At 39.1% G+C, this 18,834-nt stretch overlaps 2 pseudogenes; one reads left to right on the top strand and one right to left on the bottom strand.

Moving 5' to 3' along the window:
• Window positions 1-966: 966 nt before the first annotated feature.
• On the bottom strand, window positions 967-14,984 carry LOC115859142 (ubiquitin-conjugating enzyme E2 Q1 pseudogene; annotated as a pseudogene).
• Window positions 14,985-15,222: 238 nt separating this feature from the next.
• On the top strand, window positions 15,223-16,672 carry LOC115859143 (CAAX prenyl protease 1 homolog; annotated as a pseudogene).
• The last annotated feature ends 2,162 nt before the right edge of the window (window positions 16,673-18,834 follow it).

The following is an 18,834-nucleotide window of genomic DNA, read 5'->3' as shown; positions in this document are numbered from 1 at the left end:
AATATTAACATCTGATAATATAATTATCAGGTACTTGGCCACTTTACTGATGGTCGCCAAAGAAAACTTTTTACTGTGTCGAGGCAAGCTGATTAAGTTTTCTTTACTCAATTATAGAAAAAACACTTCACCTATATTATCCAGAAAAATAGGTTTATGTAGACTTGACTCTAGGACAGATATAATTTATTCTCTCCTTCATCTGAGGTGTTTTTGTGTCGTGTTTATAAACCTGGTATTAAATTTGTTCATTTTAAATTTAGTAGAGTTTTAGATAGTCTTTTTTTTCAAGTTAACAAACTGTAATTGTGTTCCCAAAGATACATTTTTTTTCATAAACATCCATCATACACTGTAACCAAAAAAAGCAGTGTACATGAAATAAGGGAAAATAAATTAAAAATCCATAGTATAGGTAAGGAGGCTCTCGTCTGGAGCACAGCTGAGTTTCCAGCCGTATAATGAGGCTCGAAAGTTTCTTTTATAAGAATGCCTGCTAGCAAAGGTTCCAGCCAGGTGGCTGGTTGGTCTGTAAGTCAGTCTTGAGTACTTGAAACAGTTCTGTGTCTGTTTTTTTTTTTTTTCCTTAGCGTTTAGAATAGCCATCATTGTCCTGCAATAGGCAGAGCGATCATGTCCAGGAAAAATGAGGGAGGGAACCACAGAGGCAGAGGGAGATCCAAATACAGCATTCAAAGGTAACTGGTCCAGAGGCTTCCCTGGGGCTTCCCTGGTGGCACAGTGGTTGAGAGTCCGCCTGCCGATGCAGGGGATGGGGGTTCGTGCCCTGGTCCGGGAGGGTCCCACATGCTGCGGAGCGGCCGAGCCCGTGAGCCATGGCCGCTGAGCCTGCGCATCCGGAGCCTGTGCTCCGCAACGGCAGAGGCCACAACAGTGAGAGGCCCGCGTAGGGCAAAAAAAAAAAAAAAAAAAAAAGGGTAATTGGTCTAGTGATGCCTAGGGAAGGAGGAAGGGGATGGCATTCCCGGGTTAGCCATCTTCCTTCGGGGGTGTGTACCAGCCGTTTTTTTCATGGATCTGCACCAAGGACTTGTAGGCCTGCTGTGCTCTTGTCGGGCTGTATTGAGATTTGTTGGCTCCAAACTGCGCTCGTGCTTTTCCCTTCACCCGTGTGGCACTGATCTGCATGATCGCTGACTCTACTGAGTAGGCACTGCTCCAGCCCTGCTTGGTGAGAAGTTCCATGCAGATGGCACCTCCGCCCAGAACATACCCTCGGAGAGGACTGGAGACACAACCCTGACAAACGGCACGTCAAAGGGAAAGTTATCTGTAAAAGAAGAGTTAAGTAGGATGAAGTCGGCTCCTTTCTCTGAGGATCTGGAGATGGTTGTGCAAAGCACTGTCCTGGTCAACTTTGAGGAGTCTGACATTCCAATCATACAGGCTGTCATTCACGAGTTCGACTGTATAGTTTCTGCCTTTGAACCTCAGTGATCAGTATATATCCCTGAGCTCCTTCATCACCTGGTCAGTAGCCTGCGCCGAGCCAGACACCGCACCATCTAAGTAATCTTGCCTCTGGGTCTTTTTAATTTTCTTTGGTATGGCCAAGTTTTCTTTTCCAATGCCGTCATCTTCAGATTTCTTGCCCTCAGCTGGCGCTTCTTCTCTCATTTATTTCATAGTGATCTAGGTCTTCTGTGTCCTCAGGCATCTCTTCATCTTCACCTTCCGAAGATACATCTTCCTGTGTACACTGCTCTTCTGGAAAGGGCTGATCCAGCATCTCCACATCTGGATGCTGAGGGAGGTTACAGAGTTTACACAGGTCGGAGATGATCCTCTTCAGATGCTGCAACAGCAGAGTATTCCCCTTCTTTATGTCCACCAGCCTCTCCAAGAGAGCAGCCAAGTTAGCGTCACTGGACTCCGCTGACCAGATGGGGGGCACAGCTGGGTATGACTCCGTGATGTTGCAGTGGATGCAGACGGGATCCCCAGGCACCGACCCCTGTGGGGAGAGATGCAGTCCGCGCGCGGCCCTCGTCCCGGCCCCTCTGGCCTCAGCCAGCGGGAACTCGCATCTCAGCTGGTCCAGGAAGGCGCTGGCAATGCGGAAGCGCTCGAGGCCGCGGGGGAGAAGGAACTGGAGCAGCTTCAGCTCCCCACCCAGGCAAGGCCCCGGCTCCGGGCCCCGCCCCCATCCCGGGACTGTCCCCCTCCCCCCGGCCCCCCCAGCTGCTGCCGCGGCCCTGGCTGCTGCTGCTGCCCCAGGGCCGGCGGGCAGGAGCCTCCGGCCTCCGCTCCAGGCTCCACTGTCGCCCCCACCGTCCACACTTCCTGATCCCCCCTTCGACAAGATGGCGCCACCGCCACCTCCGGGACAGGCCCCCCCCAGCTGCCGGAAGCCAGGCGCCCCTCCTGCTCCTCCTCGGCAGCCCCGCCTCCCTTAGATAGTCTCTTATACTTCCTGTGAAGTTTGGAAGATTATAAATTTAGGTTGAACTGATAAAATATTTTGGCCTGCAGGAAAAATATTATAATTCTATTATATCTTTGAAATGTTAATTTTACATTGGGATTTGGATAAACTATAATTATGTCAAAATGATACTCACTTTTACAAGAAAATTATATGAATAGAAGATTTAGACATGTATTTTGCATATGCTTTTATAATTATTCTGTTCCTGCAATAAATTCTTCTTTTTATACACATTACAGAATAACTGAGTGTTTCAGTTCAAATAAAGGAAAATTGTGTTTAAGAAAAATATTTTCTCTGGATAAATGCCGAGAAGTGGGATAACGGGATCATATGGTAGTTCTATTCTAAATTTTTTGGGGGGAACCTCCATACTGACTTTCATAGTGGCTGCACCAATTTACATTCCCACCAACCTCATCCTCACCAACACTTGTTATTTCTTGTCTTGTGAGCACATTGTAGGGTGTACAGAAGTAGAAGTATAATGCTGTGCACATGAAACTCATATAATGTTATAAATCAGTGTTACCTCAATAAACAAATTAATTAATTTTTAAAAAGACAAAAAAAATATTTTCTCTATTTCTTATCTTTTAAATTGACACCATAGATACTGTATCCTTTAGGAAGCTCTCTGTGGTCAGAGACCATTAACTCAATTAAAATTAGATTAAGGAATAAATGGAAATTGTCAACACATATAAATATCCAGAGTTAGATTAATTTTCAAGTATAGTTGGGTTCAGAGACTGGGCCACCTCCTCAGGATTTGTTTCTTTCTGTTTCTTGACTCTATTTTCAACTTGGTTGGCTTAAGTCTAGGTAGCACTAGATTTCTCCTTGTGTCAGGAAGATGTCGGAAAGCAGCTTAAACTTCCCATTCTTCTAGTAAGAGACTATAAGGAAACAGTGAAATTCTTTTCTGGTAGCTTTTCCAGAAGTCCTGAAATTTATTGTGATTGGCCAAACTAAAATCTTATGTCCATAACTGAATCAAATTACAGTGACCAGAAAAATGCCAAGACTTGGTTTACTCCAGAAACTCCTTCCTAAAGATATGGAATGAAGGTGGATCTTCGATTAAAAATCAGGGAGACAAATGCTGGGGCGGTAAACATGAAACATCCATAGTATAAACGTTTCTGGAAAAGCCTTTATTAAGGGAAATAGTAATTTCTGCTGTTAACAAACAAGTTCAAAAATCTCACTGGCTTACAACGACAAATACCTTCTTTGCTTTCAAGTCGTGGGTCAGCTCTGCATTTCTCTAATTAGTTAATAGTCACGTGAGGCATGTTTCTCTAATGGCAAATGGCATGAAAACAAAAAAGGTGAGCAGAGTTATGAAATGCCTTTAAAGGCTTCAGCTTGTGTCTAGGGCCCATCACTTTAATCCACATGCTATTGGACAAACAAGTCATGCGGCTAAACTCAACATCAGTTGAATGAGTAAACATATTCATTAGTGCGAGGTAATGCAAAGTCCTGTGACAAATGGTATGGAGTAATTTGAATACAGGACAGAAGTGAAGAATTAAGAGCAATGAACCTATTTACCAGAGGACGTTTCTAGTGCTCACTTGATGACAAAGTTAGCTGTCAGAAGAATTTTCTCCAATTCACGTCTCCATAGAGTTTATTATTAAGATCCAAGAAGATAGTGTTCATCACCATTACATTTCTGTTCAGATTAAATTATACACGAATATCTGTATATAAATTTGTTTTATAACAGATAAGTAACCAAAACAGTAACAAATGTAATTTATTTTTAAATTATTATTGACATTTTCCCATATTATAGTTTTTGAGTACCAAACTTTATTGAAATCTTTTTTTTTTTTTTTCGGTACGCGGGCCTCCCACCACCGCGGCCTCTCCTGCTGCGGAGCACAGGCCCCAGACGCGCAGGCCCAGCGGCCATGGCCCACGGGCCCAGCCGCTCCGCGGCATGCGGGATCCTCCCGTACCGGGGCACGAACCCGCGTCCCCTGCATCGGCAGGCAGACTCCCAACCACTGAGCCACCAGGGAAGCCCTATTGAAATCTTTTATACTAGTTCCGGAAGAATTCTGATATCAATTTCAGGTTTCCAATTAAGATTTTTATACTATCTTTGGTTTATTCCTGTGGAGTATATTTTCTAAATCCCCACAAAGGAAAGTTAGGTCAGATCACCATTAATTCTGAATATGCTTGTGTTTGGTTAGTGTCATAACTTTAATATGAGCTAAGTGTATTTTTATGCAGTAATTTGGTAAATCATCTCAGTAGATGATAGCAAATTACCCACCTTTTTTCTGCCCGCTGTATAATATGTTCTAGTTGAGTAATTAGGTATTAGTTAGACACAGCTGCAGCTTGTGTTCGACAAGTACTTTTTCAGTCACACATTTATCTCTCTCTTTGTGGATGAATTGGCAACATGCCTCATACGGGTCTTTAATGTACTGTTTTTATGCAGCTATAGGCTGCTGTCCAAAGGGTTTATGTATACAGTTTGATATATACGTAATACCATCTTTGAAGAAGAGGACAACTTTTTCTTAAAAATCATACATGGTAATATTGATATATTATTTTTTATATAATACAATATTTTTAATCTTTCAATCATCCCTACATAATTCTTTCTTTTAGGCTGTCCTTTCCAACTGTGAGAGTTTAAGAGTTATATTTCATGACTTTGCAGATACCATTTGCCTATGCATAATTAGTATGTCTGAAATGCTGGAGACTGTGCCAGTGGCTGGAATGCCATTGTGCTACAGTGGTGCTCCTTTAAAGTGGCATATGTCAACCTGGGCATAACTGAAATTTTGGGCCAGCAGATAATTTGTTGCAGGAGGCTGTCCCGTGCTTTGTGGGATGTTTAACAGCACCCTGGCCTCTACCCACAAGATGTCTGTAGTACTCTGCCCTACCCCAGGTTGTGTCAATCCAGAATGCCTCCAGACATTTCCAAATGTCCCCGGAGGGGCAAAATTGCCCCCACTGAGTGCTACCACTTTAAAGTAATTTCTAATTAATGGTGACATATATTATAGCAACCTCTCCCTCCTATCTATCATACTTAAAATTGTTGGCCTGAAAATTGATAAAGGAATGAGGAAGAATGAGGCTAATATGTCTCATTTAACATAAATCTCTGAATTTGGACAATAGTGAATTACATGTTAGAAAAAATTGTTTACATTCTTTTATTCAGGTTTTTCATGTAGACCTTTATAGGATAGGAAGGTTCTGGTCTTCCAGTTTTCTCTTTCCTTTCATTAGAAATGTCTCTCTCCATTGTTATTTGTTGTTATTATTGTTCCCTTAATGGCTATTAATTTAAAAGGTTTCATTTATTCATTTTCTTTGCTGTGCACAATATTTTAGAATAGATGTTGTAAGTGAATTCCATTATGTCTATGAAAACTTACTCTGAGTAGGTGGTTTCTGTACATTAGGAGGGTCTGGGGAGTAAGGTATGTTTACATTTGCAGAGAGAATGATTTGGGGTTAATTGAACATAGTTATTAAACAGTCTCACTCCTTCAGTGTGCATGTTGACAGGGATAACAGATGAGGTTTCATATCTCATTTCTCTGCAAGAATATTTTGCCTTCTAAGTTCACGATTTTTGGAATCTAAAACAATTTCATGAGGCTTGAATTCTGGGCTCTCGAACTTAAATTCTAGGGAAAATCCAATCTAGCAGAAAGAACATGGGTTTTGATTAAACAGAACTGGATTCCAGTTCCAACCCCTAAGTACTTGCTGTGCAACTTTGGCTAAGTTACTCAAAATCTCTGAAACTGTTTCCTCCTCAGTGAATGGAGATAATACATGTTATTGCTGAGACTGGGGCAGGAATGAGTTGGTGGTGGGAAGGTTACTGCATTTATTCTCTCCACTTTCTTTTATCCTATTCTTTATATTTAGCATCAACCGTTTTACTGAAAACTCCTCTCACAGAGTCTCCCAAAACCTACTTGCTGATAAACCCAAAGGACTCCTGGTAGTCCTATTTTTAATCAACTGCTCTTTTGCTTTAAAAAAAGGACTGGCAAACATTTTCTGTGAAGAGCCAGATAGTAAATATTTTTGACTTTATGAGATAATGTCTGTCTCAATTACTCAACTTGGCCATCATATGTAAAAGTGGCCATAGACAGTGTATTAATGAGTCGACTTGGCTGTGCTCCAATAATACTTTATTTGTAGGCTGTGGGCTGGACTTGTCTCACAGGTGTAGTTTGATGATCCCTACTCTAAGCTCTGCATTGGCTTCTATTTCACTTTATATCCTCTAGTTTTCTGGCTACAAAGGATTCGTCTCTTGTCATTGATAACTCCTCCTCTATCTCCTTCACTGGGTTTTCTTTTCTTGCTCACATATTAATTGTTTAAATTAAGATAGTGCCGGTTGGGAAGAGGAAGCAGATGTGAATCAAAATGAGACCATCATTTTCTCTCTCAAGCCTTTATCCTCTGTGTGAAGGCCAAATCTCAGAGGCATACAAGGCTCTTTATTATTTAATTTCTGCTCAACTTTGCATCTTCTTCTCCTTAAATTCCTCAAAGCTGTTACCCTCCCAAGCTATTTACATTTTCTCAGTTTGCCTGGTGCTCCCTCTTATCCCTGAGCTCGGCACATATGACTTTTTCCTCTCAAAAGATTTTTTCTTTATCTTTTTTTTTTTTCCTAGATGGAGAAAGTTCATTCTTTATACTCTACCTTAATTAGCTTCTGCTCTCAGCAGATTTCTTTAAATCCCCACCCAAGATTGGATTAGAGCTTTTTCTACATGATTTCTTTGAGTATATTTTAAATTATCTAGAAATAAAACTTTAATGAAAATATCAACGTAGTCTGTTCCATAATAGAGTTATGGTTGGATTGCTACGGGACTGCACAGAAAGGGTACTAACCCTATTCTTGGAGACAAAACTGTCAGGGAAGGCATAAGTGGAAAGTGATTTTTGAGTTGGGTCTCGACACAGAGGACCAGGGGAGGAAGGTTCTGCCAAGCTGATGGAATGTCAGAATTCAAGACTGTGGGGCACTGGGCAGTTCATGGGACAGTTCATATTCTGGACGACATTGTATGATTCACATCTGTTCTCTGCAGTAAAGCTTCACTTAGATAACTGATGCTCAGTAAATGTGCATGGTCAGATGACAAATTTATTGTTAGAAGTTACAAGTTAGGCTAATTTTTTTTAAGGTAGGCATTTACTTTTGATTGATCTTAATATATTCATCAATTAAGATAATTTAAAATGCACTGACCTTTAATCACAATACTCTAGGTGAGCTTTCACAGATGTATGTATGACTAATTCATCTCCCCTCCACCCATTCATCTCCCCTCCATCAAAACCCAGCATAGTGCACAGAGAAGATCTTCATAAATATTTGTTGAATGAAAGAAAAACACTGAATGTTCCAAGGAGGTGGCACCAGATAGAAGACAAAGAGTAAACAATCTGCTAAACTCAAGAATGCACATATGCAAGGCATAAAATAGATCTTGGTACTACTTGTTTATAACAAAATAATTACCTTTTAATCATAAAATGTAAAAGCAACTAGAATATTAAGCAAAGGAGAAATACAATAAAGAAAAATGATTATGAAAATTCTAAACTCTGAGTTGAGATTTATAATAAACTTCCATTTTAACTAAGGCAGTCCAGTGATATTCATCATTTTCTCTTGCCGTTCATCATTCATGCATTCCAAAAATATCTACAGAATACTACTTATGCAAAGGCACTACTATAGGCTCTCATTACCCTTCTTATTAAATTCTGAAACCTTAAAAAAAAAAATTCTGAAATCTTGGTATTAGCTATGTATATATTTACACACACATACACAATTATGGATACACATATGTGTACATATACATGCAAGATGAAATTGTTTCTCAACACCTGCAATTACCATGTCTCCTGTACTGTACATTCCTTGACTACTTCTGGCAAAATGCCCTTATATTTCACGCTAAGTTCTTCTAAAAGCTCTTCATGAAGTTATTTATGCTGGGAATAAAGTTTATGAGAGAAAATAGCATTAAAAAAATAATTCTTATTGCAATGTGACCAAAATCCAGGAAAAGACAAAAAGGGGGAAGCTGGATTTTCTTACAGACCCCCTTCTACTTATTCTCAGAATTGGAATTAGGAGATATAACTTATGGAGAACATACACCATTGAACAGGTGCCTAGGGAGTTAGAGCCAAATTCTCGTTTCAATGGGTGAACAGTCAGTCGCTGCCATATGGGCAGAACACGGTTTCTTCTCAGATGTCTCCTAGGTATTTTGTGCCCTATCAACTGTGGCTACATCCACTCCATTTCTAGGCCCAAAATATTAAATATAGTTCAAGTATCTTATGCTGTATTTTCCAAAAGAATGTTCTGATAAAACAATGCATATCGGGGCTTCCCTGGTGGCGCAGTGGTTGAGAGTCCGCCTGCTGATGCAGGGGACACGGGTTCGTGCCCCGGTCCGGGAGGATCCCACATGCTGCGGAGTGGCTGGGCCCATGAGCCATGGCCGCTGAGCCTGCGCGTCCGGAGCCTGTGCTCCTCAATGGGAGAGGCCACAGCAGTGAGAGGCCCGCGTACCACAAAAAAAAAAACACAATGCATATCATATATATTCATAACCTATTAAAGAGTTCATCACAGACTAATTAGTTGCTCATTAAATATTTGCTGAGATCAAAAGAATGCATTATAACTCTATCAATGTAAAAGATTTGTCAAAGTCCACAAATGAAGCAGGAAGTTATCACTCTTTACAGACATATACAATAACATCTCACTGTTGACAACTTCTTGATAATTCACAGATCACTCATGCTCAGGAAATAATAAGGGAGTACACACAGTATGATTTGATTTGGGGTGATTAAAAAATGAGGATGTTCTATCCTAGGATAGATGTAGTAGTAGAACTCGGTGTCTAATTTCAAGTAATTCTGCCAGCTAGCTGTAATCCCTCTGAATATAGGAATAATAATAATTTCCTCAAAAGTTTTTAGTGAAATTTAAGTGAAACAATGCAGGTAATGCGTTTGATTCAATACTTATCACATCATAGAATCTTATATAAGAGAAATACTAAGATGAGATCATGAAATCAAAATAAAATAATAAAAATAGTGTTCATCTGTAAATGTTTGTACTACAGTTTCCTGTGCTTTTAATAATTTTCTATAAAATAAATTTGTGCTAATCATTGTCAGGTTTGCAGTGTTCTGATACTCCAGGGATGTAATAGTAACCATATAATTTGAGAAAAGATAACAATATTGGTTGTAGCCTTTTCTGTAATTCTCAATGGCTATTTCTTTCTTTGCATCAATCTTGGGACCCATGAAGAGTGGGAATAAGGAACAAATAAAATCTTTAAAAATGTTGTCAGCTTGAAGGTTCTCCTTTTTCTATACTATTCCTTCAACACCCTAAATGATCAGTGCTGGGGAAGAGGTCATCATCTGACTAGGAAAATGAATTATTTTATAAGTGTGGGGAGAAAATCATTTAAATTAAGTTATATAGAGAATGATAAAAGAAATTCCTTGAATATATGAATATTTACTATACATTTTTCTTTCAGCCCTTCTCTTTTCTATTCTTATTTTTTAAAGAAATGGTAAACAATCATTTTATGTTCTCCTTCTTGTTCTAATTTTCCTTAACCTTTCCCAATTCTCATTTTCTCATTTCCAACCACCCCATCACCACAAGCACCAAAAAAGAAAAAAAAGGAAGTCAGACTTGTCAGACTTTGTTATCATCGTCCCAGAAGGGAATTACTTATCACAACTTCTTTTCTTTCTATTCCACAGCTAGTTATTTAAAATTTCTGTTGGAACCAGAGAGATTACTTTATTCTAGGATTTCCCCTAAGACAAAAACCCTGGTAACCATAGCAGCATTGCCATCCAATCTCTTGAATCCACAACAAAATGCGGCTAGAAATGCTTAGCGCAGTCTCCCAAGGCAAACATTGCTATGATGAGTGACAAACTGAAACAGTAGGAGCTGCTCCTGTTGCCATGGAAACAGGCCTTTCCATCTGAGAGGTTCCATCCCAGGATTCACAATCTAAAGCTTTGTAAAGGTATGCTGGTCTTCACTCCCCTACTGGTTAGCACTTACTACCAGACTAACACTGCTGAGATGACTGATATGGAAAAATAAGGGCTATCCCTCATTGCCACAGTAACCCAGGTTTCCAGTAATTTGCCTTAATAGAAAGTTGAAAGAGCTTTGTAGCAGATGTCTATAGTAGCTAAATCAAATGACAGTTAAAGAGAACAAATGTGGTAAGTTCCTTAAAAGTTAAATGCACACCTTTTGGGGTATCACTGGGGTTGTGTTTTCTAAAAAAATATATGCTCCACCATGCTTTTAAGGAATCACAATTTAGATCATGAAGCACTGGAACAAAATATGTTTTATGCACTTGTAAAAATGTTTATAGAGAATACAAAGTTCTCTGAATATAAATAGAAAGCACTAAGTTATTAAACACTTTTTCTTTGGGAGTCCTTCAACAGGAAGGACTCTGTTGAACAACAAAGGACAGAAATCTCATTGAATTAACTGGCATATTTATGACTAATCATATATCCTAATGGCATTTTTTAGCAAATGGCTAGTCAAAATATTAGATTTGGAAAGTTATGATGAGCTGATAATCCATTACCATTACTAGGGGATTACCATTACCATTTAGATCCAAGTTATTAGGCTTTTTCCAACGTAACTGGATTGTCAAAGTGTACATATAGTCAGATGTGCATGAAAATTATAGCTTAATTATTTTATGCAACTGACCTAGACATTGTCACAGACTCTTATCCTTCTAGGCAGTGAGGAGACATATGTTGTTTATCAGCAATATTTCAGCATCTTCCAGTTTTAACAGCACATTTCAATTTTAAGTAGACCCTCTATGTTAAATATTTAGTCAGGTTAGAAGTCAAGGCTCTATCAGGGCTGCCTCACCTTTCCCCTTCAGTCTTCCCTCAGGTGGCATCTGGACGTAAGTGACAGGTCTTCACTATGTTTCATGGAGTAAGAGCTGTCTGAGGTTTTACCTACTACTGGTCTACTCTCCAGGGCGACGGATCTGGTATTTGTGTTTTCACTGGTGGTGTCTGCTGAGGTACAGTTAGTGAGCTTTACTCCAGGACAGCTAGCTCTTTCTGCTACTATAGTCTACGGCTGGTGACCTTGGGGTCTGGTTTCTTAGCTCAGGCTTGATGATTTAGCCCCACCTCAGTAACTGCTGGTGTTACAGATCCACCCTGAAGGTGGCTGTGACTGCCTCCGAGCTTCATCCTTAAGGACCAACCTTCTTGTTCTCGGCTACAAGGCCACTCTGGCCACACTGTTCTTAACAGTGATTCTCTTTTGGTAGTTCCCCCAGCAAGATTTTTAATTCCTTATCTCACTATTATTAATTTGTGATCCATATCACATATTTCTAACATTTTGTTTATCTTTACATTGTTTCTAAACTCAAACCCAGTTTTTGTTTAAAAAAAAAGGGAAATGAAAAAGACATACACACAGACAAAAGTTAGCTTAAGTTTACACAGCTTATATTCATTGAACAAGGTAACTTTTGCAATGCCTTTCAGGCTCTGTATGATCTATTCATCAATACTTTTACCTATAGGAATAGGATGCTGCAGTTAACTTTGAAATAAAAGACTACTCTCCTGGACACATGTGATTATGTCCAGGAAAGAAGATGAATGACTTAAACTGGGCCAATCATATTCTTTTTCCAAAGGTGCCCTTATTTATCAATCAGAAGCAAAAGGAAGAACGGGTAGTTTCTCAGAGAAAAAAAATAGAGATCAAATAATTCCTGTTTTCCAGATACTTTTCTCTTCCTTGTTACCATCCTTCTCTGAGGCCTTGCTACATCCTCACCCTTGGAAAATACAAAACACTTTGAATCTTCATAATGAATTCCCATTATATCTCTATAAGCTAGCTCAAGTTGATTTCTAGAATATTTAATTAAAGAGTTATGATGAACACATCTGTGGGGTTTATTTCTTTCATGGCCAAATTACCTCGCTGAAAATGAAATGGAAATTTTGGCCTTTATTTTGGATTCTATACAAGAAAAATGGCTCTAAGAATTTAAGGAAGGATAATCTCCATTTGTAATTCAAAGGTGTGACACCGGTTCCAGCGGTGAGCAGAATCTTTCTGTGTTCTTCATCTGAGTCTCCATATTGTCTGCTTTATATTACCATATTGAGTAATTCAACCAGTTACTGCAGGTACAGCAAAAGAGAAAATCTATTTCTGTTGGCTGATGTTTGAACATTTCCTACCTGTCCTTAATATGGGTATGCTGGTGAACATTTTGCTTTAACTACTGCTGGAATTTTTTTTAAAGCAAAACAGTATTATTATAATTTTTTTATTCTTAATGTAGTGTTAGCAATGATTTCCTGCTGTCTTGGATGGTGATACCTAATAGCTTTTCCTACCTGCATCCGTTTCACTTTCTTCCAGTTGCTGCAACTCTGTTTTCCTTTAGGGAACTGTTCCTCCTCATTTCTTGCAGCCTTGGTGAGACTGATAATCCAGGTACTCTAGCTTGATCTGAGAAAGTCTATCAGCTCCTCTCCTTCTCTAGATCCTGATGTAGTTACTGGACTTTCTGAGCCCAGGTTTTGCTAACTTTCCTTCAAAATTTGCTACTTTCCATTTATTTGTGTCATCTTCAATTTCTTTCATCCATGTCTTATAGTTTTCAGAGTACAGGTCTGTCACCTCCTTGGTTAAATTTATTCCTAGGTATTTTATTCTTTTTGATGCAATTTTAAGTGGAACTCTTCTTAATTTCTTTTTCTAATAGTTCATTAGTAGTATATAGAAAGGCAACAGATTTCTATATATTGATTTTGTATCCTAAAACTTTTCTGAATGCATTTATTAGTTCTAATAGGTTTTACGGGATTTTGGGGGTTTCCTATATACAGTACCATATCATCTGCACATAGTGACAGTTTTACTTTTTCTCTTCCCATTTGGATGCCTCTTCTTTTTTTCTTTTTTCTGATTGCTGTGACTGGGACTTCCAATACTATGTTGAATAAAAGTGGCAAGAGTGAACATCCTTGTCTTGTTCCTGATCTTAGAGGAAAACTTTCAGCTTTTCACTATTGAGTATGATGTTAGCTGTGTGTTTGTCACATATGGCCTTTATTATGTTGAAGGATGTTCCCTATATATCCACTTTGTTGAGATTTTTTGTATCATAAATGGATGTTGAAGTTTGCAGATGCTTTTTCTGCATCTATTGAGACGACTGTATGATTTATATCCTTAATGTTGTTATGTGGTGTACTGCTTGATTTGCAGATATGGAACTATTCTTGCACTTCTGGAATAAATCCCACTTGATCATGGTGTATGATCCATTTAATGTATCGTTGAATTCAGTTTTCTAGTATTTTGTTGAAGATTTTTGTATCTAGGTTCATCAGGCATATTGGCCTGTAATGTTCTTTTTTGTAGTGTCTTTATCTGTTTTTTTTTCATTTATTATTTATTTTTTAACATCTTTATTGGAGTATAATTGCTTTACAATGGTGTGTTAGTTTCTGCTTTATAACAAAGTCAATCAGTTATACATATACACATGTTCCCATATCTCTTCCCTCTATCCGGTTTTAGCATCAGAGTAATGCTGGTCTGGTAAAATGAGTTTGAAAGCATTCGTCCCTCTTCACCTTTTTTGCAGCAGTTTGAGAAGGATACGTACCAACTCTCCCTTAAATATCTGGCAGAGCTCATCTGTGAAGTTGTCTGATTATGGACATTCTACTCCTGAGTTTGGTTAGCATCTTTATGAGTATTACTTTGAAGTCTTTATCTATTAAATTGTTTATCTTCATTTTGTTTAGTTCTTGTTCTGAGGTTTTGTCTTGTTCTTTTTTGATTGTCTTTTATTTTGTTTTTTTCCTTTGGAAGGTGGTTTGTCTCATTTTGCCTAACTTTCTGCATTTGTTTCTATGTACTAGGTGTTATCCACTACCTCTGTCGGTCTGGAAACAGTGGGCCCATGTAGAACCTGCTCTGTGAGGCCCAGTGGCGCAATACCCTCTGGTCTTTAGAGCCAGGTGCTCCAGGGGTATCTCCTGTGTGGACTGTGTGTGCCCTCCTGTTATGGTTGGGCTGCCATTGCTACATTTGTGCTGGTGGGCAGGGCTGGCCCCCGGCTTAGCTAGCTGTGTGGCTTGGCCTCAACTGCTGTGGATTCCTTGTTGGGCAAGTCTGGCACCCGGCCCAGCTGGCTGAGAGGGCCAGCTATGACTACTGCAGGCACGCTGATGTGTGGGACTGGCCCTTGGCCCAGCTGGCTGTGAGACTTGGCTGAAATTCTTAGGGGCACACTGGCATGCCGGACTGTCCCCACAGAATGGGAGCTGCTGTGGAGGGGTGCCAGTGCTGGTAGAGACGGCCCACTGGGTGAGACAGGGCAGGAGCCATGTTGAAGGGGCAGGCCTGGATGGGCAACTTAGGCAGGTTGGGTCCTTGGGGGAACTCTGGGGTGGGGCACAGGATATTAACTAAGTTGATGGAGAGTGACAGATATGCACAAAAATCATAATGGCACCTGCAAGCACTTCCATCTCAAGAGAAAGCTCCATCAGACCCCTGCCTCTCTAGCACACACCTAAAATTAGTCAAGGAATTTCCTTCTCATATAAACCAGGTGCTTTTCAAGATGCTGCCTCTGCACTGTGAGTATCAGCTAGTGAGTTTGTGCAAGAGTCAAGAGTGGTGTCTCAGTTTCCCACAATCTTCCAGGTCTCCCAGATGCAAGCCCTACTGGTTTTCCAAGCCAGACTTATGGTGGCTCATCTTCCTGGTGCAGGTCCCCTGGGCTGAAGAGCCAGACATGGGGCTTGGAGTCCTTGCCTCTTGGGGAGGGGGGACCTCCACGGTTGTGATACTCCTCCTGTTTATGGGTCACTGCACCAGGGGTGTGGGTTCTGGTTAGACCATGCCCGAGCTCACCCTCCCTGTCTTGACATGGACTTTGCTTTATATCCTTAGTTTCAGAAACTCTATTCTGCTAGTCTTCAGGTTGTTCTCAGAAACAGTTGTTGTGTATGTAGTTGTAGTTATCGTGTGTCCATGAGCAGAGAGAGGTGAGCTCAGAATCCTCCTACTCTACCATCTTGATCCAGACTCCACTTTTGTAATATTTTGAAGCAAATCTCAGACATATATATTTCCTTTGTAAATATTTCAGTATACATTTGTCAAAATTAATAAATGTTTCTCTTCTTTAGATATAACTGGAACAACATTATCACATCTAAAAACAAAATGGAGTTTCATTTCTGGTAACGGTGGAATAGCTGATATCAGACCTGCCCTCCTGATGAAATAATTATAAGCTTTGGACAAAACACATTAGAAAAAAAAAAGAACAATTGTTTCTAGTCAGATGAATCTAGAGGGTATGCTCCATAGTGAGAGACCGTGACTCAGCAGCTTGCTTGGATACGGGAAGGCCAGGCTCTAGGGTCAGCAAAACTCCTCATTTGAGGATTAGAATACGTAGGATCTGCACTCTGTCAAGTTCCCTGGTCAGGGGACGCCCAGAACTTGGTTCTGCAGGTGAGTGAAGCTGCTGGTTGGGATTACAACTTGGGCACTACAGAATAAGAAACAAACATGTAATAATGAGGAGGTGCTTGCTGTACTAAGCCATGAACTGGGGCACTGGAATTTGGGACACACAAAAATATCGTTATTAGCCAGATGAATTATTTCCTGTGTTTTTTCTTGTTTGCGGTACTAATTGATTGAAAAAGAGCTTTTTGCTGTGTTTGGTTATTATGGCAGCCATTATGCTCTAATTGGACTACTTATTGGATCATCTTCCAGTTTATTTTTAATCATCTTAATCATCTTCCAGTTTATTTTTCCACCTTATCATGATGGTCTTTCTTTTCACCTAACAGCCCTAAGCCACAGATTTGACTTTCAAGCTGATGCATTTGCTAAAAAACTTGGAGATGCTAAAGACACATGCTGCTTTAACCAAACTGAACAAAGGTAACTTGGGATTCCCTGTTTTTAACTGGCTGTTTTCAATGTCACATTATTCTCATCCTCTAGTACCAGGGAGACTTCAAGCTTTGGAAAATTCAAAACAAGACTAGTTGTCCAGAGTCTGTGACTGAAGACACTTCCGATCAGTTTTGTCCTGGTGGCATATTCTAGCTCTTCCTGTTTTTAATTTTTTCTTTAAGAAAAATTATTAAGTACAGAAAATCCAAGATTTAAATAAATTTAATATCTCATTTCAAAACTGATTTTAATAATCCATTTCTTAAAGAAAATGGATGAAATTTTTAGGCTTAATGTTTTAAAAGGCATAGTTTTTCCTGAAGTATAGTTGATTTACAATGTAGTGTTAATTTCTACTGTACAGCAAAGTAATTCAGTTATACATATACATACATTTTTTTAAAAAGTTCTTTTCTATTATGGTTTATCACAGGTTATTGAATATAGTTTCCTGTGCTATACAGTAGGACCTTGTTATTTATCCATTCTATATATAATAGCTTACATCTGTTAATCCCAAACTTCCACTCCATCCCTCTGCTATCTCCCTTCCCCCTTAGCAACCACAAGTTTGTTCTCTATGTCTGTGAGTCTGCTTCTGTTTCATAGATAGGTTCCTTTGTGTCAAATTTTAGATTCCACATATAAGTGATATCACATGGTATTTGTCTTTCTCTTTCTGACTTACTTCACTTAGTATGATAATCTCTAAATCCATCCATGTTGCTGCAACTGGCATTATTTTGTTCTTTTTTATGGCTGAGTAGTATTCCATTGTATATATGTACCACATCTTCTTTATCCATTCATCTGTCGATGGACATTTAGGTTGCTTCCATGTCTTGGTTACTGTGAATAGTGCTGCAGTGAACACAGGGGAGCATATATCTTTTTGAATTACAGTTTTGTCTGGATATATGCCCAGGAGTGGGATTACTGGATCATATGGCAATTCTATTTTTAGTTTTTTGAGGAATCTCCATGCTGTTTTCCATAGTGGCTGCACCAACTCACATTCCCACCAACAGTGTAGGAGGGTTCCCTTTTCTCCACACCCTCTTCAGCACTTATTATTTGTAGACTTTTTAATGATGGCCATTCTGACCATTGTGAGGTGGTACCTCATTGTAGTTTTGATTTGCATTTCTCCAGTAATTAGCAATGCTGAGCATCTTTTCATGTGCCTCTTGGTCATCTGTATTTCTTCTTTGGAGAAATGTCTATTTAAGTCTTCTGTACATTTTTCGATTGGGTTGTTTGATTTTTTTGTTGTTGACTTGTATGAGCTGTTTGTATATTTTAGAAAATTAAGCCCTTATTGGTCATATTGTTTGCAAATATTTTCTCCCATTCTGTAGGTTGTCTTTTCATTTTGTTTATGGTTTCCTTTGCTGTGCAAAGGCTTGTAAGTTTGATTAGGTCCCCTTTTTTTTCTATTGCCTTGGAAGACTGACCTAAGAAAACATTGGTACGATTTATATCAGAGAATGTTTTGCCTGTGATCTCTTTTAGGAGTTTTATGGTGTCAGGTCTTATGTTTAAGTTTTAAAGGAATAGTTTTATCTTTAAAATCAAATTTATCATCAACTTGTAAAATTATTTGAGAAAATACAGAACTTGTTTTACTTACACACTTATATGGAATCAGGTAAGTTTGGGGTCATATGTTTAAAAGAGGTAGCATCACTTCTAAGTCCTCTCTGTAAGGCAGAAATAGTAGTCCCAAATCATTGTGCTCATACCTGAGTTGAGACTTGTTATTACTTTCATGCTTTTAGGATTTAACCTGCAATCAGTGTTTTAAATGAAAAAGAAAAGTAACAATTGGTAAGGCTGATGTTATTTAAATGAAAGTAGCTAGAAATATGCTCTACTGTTACACCAAATTTCTCTGTTTGCTCTCTTGCTACAAACTGATCAGGAGTTTCTAATGATGCTTTGAAATTAGAAATTATGTGTAGAATGTTTTACATCATTGGGCTTTATTTTTGTTTCTAAGAAAATCCCAGTCTTTATTTTTCCTTCTACGTACTGGGAATGATCCCATTATGGGTAAATTAGTATTTTTAAAAAATATTCAGCTTTCTCCTCATTCATAATCTTTTAGTCAATAAACAGTGCATCTTTTCACTTAGCAGAAGTTGCCATATTGAACAGCTTTTACTGTTTTTAAAGTGGCAGAATGTGGATAGAAGAAGAAATGACATTTTAAGAGACACAGGGTGAAACACTGGTGGCTCTCCTATAATATTGC

The sequence above is a fragment of the Globicephala melas genome, chromosome 11, assembly GCF_963455315.2.
Source record: "Globicephala melas chromosome 11, mGloMel1.2, whole genome shotgun sequence".
In the NCBI taxonomy this organism is placed as follows: domain Eukaryota; kingdom Metazoa; phylum Chordata; class Mammalia; order Artiodactyla; family Delphinidae; genus Globicephala; species Globicephala melas.
Note: the sequence above shows the minus strand (reverse complement) of the source record. Positions and strands in the feature narration are given on the sequence as shown.